Source organism: Pinus tabuliformis, chromosome 3_2, assembly GCF_031772625.1.
Source record: "Pinus tabuliformis cultivar Carrire ecotype Pingquan chromosome 3_2, CPIR1, whole genome shotgun sequence".
Taxonomy (NCBI): domain Eukaryota; kingdom Viridiplantae; phylum Streptophyta; class Pinopsida; order Pinales; family Pinaceae; genus Pinus; species Pinus tabuliformis.
In genome coordinates, this window is record NC_142302.1 from 646,675,215 (window position 1) to 646,685,314 (window position 10,100).

At 42.1% G+C, this 10,100-nt stretch overlaps 1 pseudogene; it reads left to right on the forward strand.

Annotated features, from left to right (window-relative positions):
• LOC149182281 (cysteine proteinase RD21A pseudogene) overlaps positions 1 to 9,713 on the forward strand; it is a 48,128-nt pseudogene extending 38,415 nt beyond the window's left edge.
• The last annotated feature ends 387 nt before the right edge of the window (positions 9,714 to 10,100 follow it).

Consider the following 10,100-nt stretch of genomic DNA (forward strand, 5'->3'; position numbering starts at 1 on the left):
CAAACCTCCGCCATGGTACCGTGAAGTGGGACATCTTAAGAGAAGGATTTTTTATGACCTTCAACTATGAGGATGGGTTCAAAAACATTGACGAAGCATTGCAGGAGGTTAAGGCAGCAATCTTCAGAATACCACAGGATCCTTTAGAATTGATTCAACCATATTGGAGCACCTAGCTGCGTCATGCGCTGGAATGCTATAATGTGACTGTTGAAGTTGGTAATGAGGATCCAATGAATATTAACATTCCAGAGGCCGAAATCCACTGGGAAGTTGAATTACTGCAGATAGAGAATTCAGATATCATCGTGCCACTGAAAACTAGGCAAATAAACATTGGTACAGAAGTGGAGACAAAGTTTGCGAAGATTGGGGATTATTGGGATGATGCCATAGTAGATAAGGTCGTTGAGTCAATCCACGAATATCAAGATTTGTTCCCTACAAACTTTTCAGACCTGAAAGGTATCATAGGAGACCTGGGCGTAATGAAGATTACCTTGAAGCCAGACACAAAGCTAATCAAGCAGAGGCCATATCGCCTTAATCCCAAATACAAGGAAAAGGTCCGCTTAGAGTTGGATAAGATGCTTGAGGCAGGCATTATTGAACCAGTGGAGGAATCTAACTGGGTGAGCCCAATGGTAGTCTAAGAGAAGAAGCAGAAAGGAGAAACATGAATTTGCGTAGATCTCGGGAAGCTTAACGATGCCTGCGTTCATGATTACACCGTTCACAGATGAAGTACTGGATAACGTTGGAGGGCAGGAGGCCTACTCATTCACTAATGGGTTCTTTGGTTACCATCAGATTAAGATCGTGCTAGAAGATAGGAGTAAGACCACCTCCGTAACAGAGTGGGGATATTTCCAGTATACAGTGATGCCTTTTGGACTTAAGAATGCGCCGACAATCTTCTTGCGCGTAGTCATCGCAGCATTCAAAGAATTTATTCACAAGTTCTTGGGGTTATATTTTGATGATTGGACAATGTTTGGGCTAGTAAAGCGCCATCTAGCCAGTTTGTGCTTGATGTTGGATACATGCCGAAGGTATCAGATTGCGCTTAACCTGAAGAAATTCTTATTTTGCATCCCTTTCAGAATATTGCTGGGTCATGTGGTGTGCAAGTAAGGATTAATGGTGGACCCTGCTAAGATCACTATCATAATTAATTTGGAGGTGCCAAGAAGTGCCAAACAACTGCGGACAACACTGGATCATATTGGATACTATCGGAAGTTCATAAAAAGTTATGCTCAGATTACCGTGCCTATGGAAAATCTACTGAAGAAGGATGCTACATTCTCTTGGGATGAAGAATGTCAACACAACCTGGATGTATTGGAGAAAATGGTTATCACGTTGATCCTAGTCTTCCCGGATTGAAAGAAAGAATTTCACGTACATGTGGATGCCTCATGTATTGCGCTAGGAGTAGTGCTGACACAAGTTGGCGAAGGAGAGATGGATCATCCTATAGCATTTGCAAGTAGGAAGTTGTCAAAAGCAGAAAAGAACTATTCAATGACAGAGCGTGAAGGGTTGGCTATGGTGTACGTGCTCCAAAAATTCATACATTACCTGCTAGGCAAACATTTTAAGATGTACACAGACCATTCTTCTTTGAAGTATCTTATCAATAAGCCTATGTTAGGGGGGGAATATGTAGATGGTTGTTGTTGTTTCAAGAATATGATTTTGAGGTGAATGTGAAGCCAGGAAGGTTGAATGCAGGACCAGACCATCTGTCACGCACTCAAACATGAGAAGAACCTACTAATTTGGAGGAAGGGTTGCATGACGCGCAACTCTTCGCGGTGCGCGTTGCGGATAATCACTTTGCAGATATTATCCACTTTCTGACTACAAGGACAACTCTAGAAGGATACACCAGTCAATAGAATAAATAATTGGTGGTGCGCACGGCATATTTTGCAGTCATTGCGAGCCATTTGTATAAGATAGGATCAGACGAAATACTTCGACGTTATGTGCCTGATTTTGAGCAAAACAGTATCCTCATTGAAGCCCATTGAGGAGTTGTGAGAGGGAATTATGCAGGAAAAGTAAAAGCGCAGAAGATTTTACGCGTTGGATTGTGGTGGCCGACGATGCATAAAGACTCTAAAACATATTGTAGGGCATGCGATGCATGTCAAAGAACAGGCAGGTCATCATAGAGGGATGAGCTGTGTTTGAATCCACAGGTGTCATTGCATCCATTTGAGAAATGGACAATTGATTTTGTAGGACTGATTCAGCCTCCAGGCAATAAAACTGGTGCGTAGTATATCATCACCGCAACCAAATATTTGACCAGATGGATGGAGGCACACCTTGTGAAAGACTATACATGGGAAACAAAAGCGAGATTCTTGTTTGAATATGTGTTGACTAGGTTTGGTTTCCTGAAGGTTTTGATGAGTGATCACGGTACGCATTTTCTCAATGAAATGATCAACGCACTGACTGAAGAGTTCGAAGTTTACCATCAGAAGAGTATGCAATATCATCCTTAGGCCAATGGAATGGTTGAAGCTTTTAATAAGATATTAGAGAATGCACTAATAAAGGTTTGCAATACGCAACGGAATGATTGGGACGTTCGCGTACAATAGTATTATGGGCTTACATAACTACTTGTAGAAAGCTTACTGGTCAGACACCTTTTAGGTTGGTCTATGGCATAGAAGTTGTGATGCCTATGGAATACATTCTGCCTAGTCTACGCATAACAACTTTCACAGGAATGGCGAACCGCTGAGCCTTAGAAGAATGGCTTACGCAACTAATGCAACTTGAGGAAGATATGTTTTTGGTTGGATTCCATCAACAGGTTCAGAAGGAACACAAAAAAGCTTGGCACGATCGACAAATCAAACTGCGTACCTTCAAGGTAAATGATTTGGTCTTATTATATGGCAGTAAGTTTGCTAAGTTCCCAGGAAAATTTCAGATGCACTGGCTGGGACCATATGTTATCAAATAAATTACAGATGGTGGAGCAGTTCAACTCACAAAATTGAATAGAGATCCATTTCAAGGAAGGATAAATGGAAGGCGATTGAAGCCATACACAGGGGATTCGACCCAATGACTACATGACAATAGTGCAGTCTTAGCACTCTAGGCAACTGCAAGGAGGTGCAAGACTATAAACTACACTGTCTGGTAGGTAGAGCTACGCGAAAGGGGGGTTGCGAGAAAAAGGGTGATGTCATAGTACCAGAAGTGGCGCGAAGGGAGCTGTGCTACGGAGAGGGAGACTGCGCAGCACAGCCAGAAAGTGACTGTTACAGTCATTGTTCATGATTTGACTACCATTAGACGGTTAAGAGGAGCAGGGTCATGGAATTTAAGGCAACTAAGGCTGAAATCTTTGGATAAATACCATCAAATCAGCATTTATGAACGAATTTTGGGGGGAACAGTCGAATTTGAATTCGAATTCACCTATAATTTGCACGTGGCCGTCTAGCTAAAAACACTTTGAATCCTTAGAGTTTTTATCAAGTTATGTTGTCGATTGCGTATGAATCACTCGTATTGGAAGGATTTAGTCACGAGCCCTGTATTTTCCAGTTATCAGAGGTAAATCAGACATTCATCCTAGAAAAGATGCTAGGAGCGAGCCCCGCGGCAACTATGAGTACTAGTGGAGATGTTGCTTCTGAGGGAGTAGTTCCAGAAGTTGTGAGCATGGAGGCTCCAGCTGCTATGCCTACGATGCTAAGGTCACCTAGGCTGAAACCTACACGGTGCGGGAAGTACCCAAGCCCAAGAAAGATAAGTAGAAGAAGCCCATGCCGGTGCGCGAGTCACCGAGGAAGCATGCTGCTACCCAGGCTCAGAAGAAGGAAAAACAACCAATGAAGGATAAGGGGAAAGTGGTCGATTTGGAGGTTGAAGAAGGTGTGGAGGATATAGATGTCGAGGGGGTGGAGCCTATCTCCAAACTTCCAAATTATATCCCTCTATGTAAGGGTAAAGTGAAGGTCCATAATGACCCAGATGCAAGAAAATTCCTCCTCAACACACCCTTGTTATCGGAGAGCATCACTTTTGAAGGTTCGTGCTTGGCACAGATTCCACATTTAAAGCTGGAAGATTGGGATTTGGCGAACCATGAGAGGTTCCCCCACCTTGCAATAGAGAACTACATGAAAATATTATTTTACAAGGAATCAGGTGTCACCGCATTGGAGCCTGTGGAGTGGATTCGCGGAGTGAATCAGTCAGGGTTGTTGAACTTGTTGTGGGTACCCCACTACCACCACTCCAACATCAACCTTATTGTTATCAAGCAGTTGTTGACCTTGGTACATGACGGATGCTTGTGGCTGAGCGTATCGATCCCTATCACTGATATGCTAATCCATCGGATCACGTTGTTTCCGCACTTAGGGTTGAATTCGGCCAAGGAATTTGGCGGAAAGACGAGCAAGCGCAACCTCACAGAGAAAATGAAGGACAAATTCAAGCTCATGAAGAAGCTATGCAGGTACTCTATTACCTCAATCATCGACCCCGCGGTAAAAATTGCTACGCAGATCCTTGCTGGCAAAGTCATGAGAAAATGTCGCGCGGACGAGGTTCCGACACCAATTATTTCACTAGCTGCACAGTGCACGGAGGGTGTGTAGTTCAATTGGTTGTGCTACCTTTGTAGCGAGTTCCTTGCGAACTGTCGAGAGGTGCAGGATGAGAGTAAAACATTCCACTATTCATGGTTGTTTCTCTCCATTGTGCTCGTTGCTTGGGATCTACCAGAGGACAGTCAGTTTCCTCTTGTGGAGAAATATTTGCTGGAGGCTGCATAGTTTGCATCCCTTTGGGCAACAAAGGACGTCACGCGCGTCACAAAAACCAAAGTCTTCTGGGTATTGATGGAGGCGAGCATTCGCATGGACATCAACTAGAAGTTGCAGTTGTCCCCAATGGTATTTGAACAACTTTCAGAGTACGCAGAGTTTAACGCTGACTTCCACCACGTATACATCAGGGCGCGGAAGGATCTGTAACAAAAATGGTTTTCCTTGCCTTACCTCGCTACAAATGACACTATTCAGGAGGTCATCAAGCACTGGTCGACAGATTAGCATACTCCATCTAATCTAGTAGTGGCCACCAACAAGTCCACGGAGAAGAAAAAGAAGGAAGCAGCCAAGCAAAAGGTCCAGCAATTGGCCGAGAGGTGTAGAAAAGAGGACGAGGAGAGGGACTGAGTTGAAAAGGAGCACATCATGAAGCAGCAGGCAAAACAAGAAGAGCGCGACTCCGAGTGCAGTGGTAAGTCTCCTTCGCCCCAAACCAAGGAGGAGGAGAAGTCAGAGCAGGGCGGTGGCGGTCAGGAGGAATAGAGCACTCCCTTCCAAATAAAGAGATACAGGGATCAGTAGAAGGAAGGGCTGCGGAAGAAGTCAAAAGCGACAAAGCCATCACTGGATCCAATCACTCTGACAGAAGGTGACCTTGATGAGATTGGAGACAAGGTGCATGATACCACAGTGGAACTGCTGCAGTAGTTCGAACAGTAGCAACAGCAGGCACTAAGTACCATCTAGAAGGATCTACATGAGCTGTAGATTCAGACAAGTAGGATCCAGGTGAGTGCAGGGTAGGTAAGTGCTCCATAGACAAGCTTGGCACTGGGAACCAGTCAGGCAATAGAGACGGTTCGATCGTTGGATCTATAGGCAGTCACGCTGCTAGATGGATCCTTGAGTGCGGAGGCGGTTGATGACAAGGTCATCGTAAGTTCTCTGAAGAACATCGGCCTCAACCTGGCCATGCTCCCTAATGAGTTCCTTCACATGCTGCAGGCAGGTGTGACAGCAGAGTTCAGAGCTCGGGAGCAGTGCGCACTAAGCCTAATCAGTGAATATAGGGTGAAAAATGAGCATATGTTCACCAAACAGATAGAGGAGTTGCAGGAAAAAGAGAAAATTTGGGCACAGAGTGCCTAACTCGCAGCTGTAGTGGCAGAAGCATGAAGAATGGTTTCGGAATTGCATATCCCAGAGGAAGCACCATTGGACACAAAGATCAGAAAACTTTTTGTGGGCACGTGTGACGCCAAGGCAAAAGTAGCCAGAGTCCAGTTTGAGCTGAACATGAAGATAAATAATTGGAATTCAAGTCGCAACCTTCAACCTCACCAAAGGTAAATGAATAGCACGAAGTCGTTGTTAAATATGGAGTCGCGACGGTGGATGTCACGGTGGAGGACTGCACCGCGCTGTTTGAGCAGGCCATGGAAGCAGTCACGGCCTTGCAAGTCTTGAATATAGAGGTCTGCAAGCTCCAACAATAATATGATGAAGTGAGGGCAATGATTTGCGCCGTTGCTACAACACAACGCCTTACCAAGTTGCAGGAGGCTAACCAGCTACTTACATAGGTGGAAGCAGCGCAGAAGAAAGAGGTCGTCCATAAGGCTAGATTGGGGCCTTAGTTGGATGAGGCCTACATCGTCTCCGCCAATATTCAGGAAAAATTGGAAAACTTGCAGAGTACGTAGTAGAGGAGAAAGCAGGATAGTGTAGGACCAGCCACAGAGCAGCTTGTGGAACAAATCAAGCAAGTAGCCACGTAGAGCCTAACTGAAGTAGCGGTTGTACAAGTGGAGTTAGGGGATCTTCAAAGTAAGATCTTTGCACCAACCGAGTGACTCGAGGGCAAGTCACAATCTTTGTATTGGGGGCTTGTTGGGATGGGGTCCCCTAGATCAATTTTGGGGCAAAAAGCCCAAGTTTTGTTATATACAGTGTAAAGTATCCGCAAATTATGGTCGCGAAGTGAATAGAAAGTAAAGGAGTCAAAAAAATTTACCCTTATTTTATGTAAGTTGAGTCGGCTTTTGAAGATCTACCCATGGTCCGCGGACCATGGGATTGTATAAATAGATGTGTCTTAGGGATGTCTAAGGACATGATGATGAATGAAAAGAGGAAGTAGTCTATGGAAAGAATCTAAAGGGTTAGCGCAGGAGAGTAAGAAGGAAGGCTCTATGGCTGTGTGCACAGAGGCCTAGAGTAGAGTGCGTAGCTGAGTGCGCGGACCCTTGCAGCTGAGTGCACATGAAAGTCTTGAGTCTGTAAACTAAACTGATTATCAATAAAGAAGATTATTATTGAAATTCTTGTGTTTACGCATTTACTTCTGCTATGTATGAATGCACTTTATGATGTGACAAATAATTCTTGTATGAAATAATGATGTATTGATGTGCGACTTTACTTGATCTATATTGTGATATGAATGGAATTGACATTAAGTGTTTATGTGAATATTACACTATTGCATGTTAAAGTTATCCAACACTTAAGCAGGTCTAAATAATTGATGGGTTAAGAATAATCTTGGATGTGCGTAAGTTGTTGATTAGCCGGTTCAGGGTCTGCAAAACCCAGTCGTAGACCTTCACAGAGGTCTAGAGGCCGATTCAAGGAAGTTATATCGACAAACCTTTAAGACTTATCGATCTACATGAAGGAATATTCAGGGCATAAAATGACATCACGCTGATCTTTGGGTGTGGAAACTTGGTTCCAACATCCCCCCATACTGATTCAAGTGAGACTTTAGTCCGAGCTCCGTGGATTGATGCCGAAAGGGCCAGTAGTGTAGGGATTTGTTTGGTACAACTAACTCTAAACCTGGTTTAGGACCCACTAAGCCAACATGTATGCTTAGTGAAGGTAATTATTTGTATTGGATTAAGAAGAAACTTAGTTCTTCATCTAGATGACAACAAAATTTAGAGTGTTTGTTAATTGGTCCAAGAAGGTGTCATCTTGTTCTATTTTTATTTCCCTTTTCTGGTATCATAACTCCAATTCTTTATGGTATTTAGAGTGATGAATTTCCCAACGATGATTAGTCACCAGGTATTGATGGACAACAATGTGTGTTGATTATGGCTACCTCTAAATAAGAACTACATGGCCTAGGTATAAGATTGTCATAGTAGGTGCAGGAATCTTGTGGGATTCTTTTAGAAATTGAACCTTTTCAACAAAAAATGTTTTTTTTTTTTTTTTTTAATCATCATGAATGTTAAATAAGATTCTGGGCAGAAAAAAAGACTCTGAAAAAGAAATATATGACAAGAAGGGAGTTCATTTGAGACAGGACAATAGGTATGTGAGTTCTATTATAAAGGTGCAATACTCTTTTTCCTACATGTCTGGTACAAAACATTGTTTTCCTATACATGATCTTGTTACATTGCAATTTTATCATTCCTACACTCGATACTTTCATAAGGACTGTAACATGGTTTTAGTTGGCACTATAATATTGATGTTGCAGACTTAATGAATGCTTAAAAAATGATGACATACCAGGTATCTTAATATTTCCTTGCTGAGATTTTTGCTGACATTTTTATTGGGAAGCATAGTATGATCTTTAAACATCCCCCCTGCCTTCTTCCATGGTTTTATAATCTTATGGTTTGGCTTGCATGAGGACATGCAAGAAGGTCAGCGTGGGGGAGTGTTGAGCCTCTGTTTTGTCCATATTTTCACACTTTTTGTTGAATAACTCTATACCTGTATTGGATGTTTATAGTCATTATTATTCTTTTTATGCACTATTGGGCTATTAGCTAGAGGCATTTAGAGGTAACTGTGATTGATTTATAAATTATTCTTGTTTGGTTAATTTGAAAAGAATTTAATGTGAAAATAGCATTAGTAATATTCTCTGTTGGTGGCAGGTGCATAGTCCCTGTACCAACAGTGCAAGAACTACAATGTATCACCTCTGCAGTTTTTTTTAGATACTATTGGCCTTGATTATGCATTAAATAGGGCGTTGTCTACCTGTGCTTATTACAACAGTCATCACTGACTCAATAAAAGATTTAGAGTCCCATAGCTACAAGTAGCTCTCGATGCATTCATGAAAGGTTTGGCGAAGTCGATAGCATTAGATGTAATTTTTAAGGGATCAAGAATCATGGCTGATCAAGTACAGAAAGGCAGACAATTCACTGGATGAGAAATGCAAGATATTTATTGTTTTCAAGGATAACTTGCATTATATCGATGCGCAGAACCAGAGGAACCTGTCATACTAGCTAGGTCTTAATGAATTTGCAGATATTACACACCATGAATTCAAGGAAAGATATATGGGAACCAAATTTAATGTCACAAGAAAGAGGAAGACTTTGAGCCTTAGATACAAGTACAATGTTGGCAATACTTTGCTAGATAGTGTGGACTGGAGAAAAAGGGGTCGTGGAAAAAGTGAAGAATCAAGCCGCTTGCAGAAGTTGTTGGGCATTCTCGATAGTTGCAGCTGTGGAAGGTATAAACCAAATTGTGACGAATAGTTTGATTACACTGTTTGACCAAGAGTTGGTGGACTGTGATACTTCCTACAACCAGGGATGCAATGGTGTCTTTATGGAATATGTTTTTGAATGCATCATAAATAATGGAGGTATTAACAATGACTAGGATTATCCTTACAAGGGTGTCGATTCCTAGGCTACATTAATAGGAAAAATGCGCCATCAAAGACTATGAATCATAATGATGAGAAGGAACTTAAGAAGACTGCAGCAAACCAACCCATCAGTGTGGCGATTGAAGCTGGTGGTCGTGGACTTCCAATTCTATACAACTAGTGTATTTATAAGCACATGTGGAACCAACCTAGACCATGGTCGAATGATGGGTTGGACTATTAGATTGTGAAAAACTCATGGGGATCATTGTGAAGATTACAACACTTTTTATGGCCTTCATTATGAGCATACTTGTTGTATTCAATTTTGCTACATATGGCATCAAAAAGAAAGTGTCAAGTGGAAATAAGAATGCAGAGCTAAAGTCCAAGACCATAGCATATAATTATGAGACTTGTGGAGCACTTGAAAGGTATGTTTTTGACAAACAATTTAGTGACTTTTCAGTAACATTTGTAACCTTTTCTGCATCATGAACTCAAAGAAATAAAGAATTCTAATAAAATGAGTGAGAACTAACATGGAAAGCTTAATCGCTAATAATTGTCATTTTTCTATGCAGGGAAAGGTGGAAACGAAGAGCTGTCGTTCAAAAGGGAAAGACAAAGGAGGAATA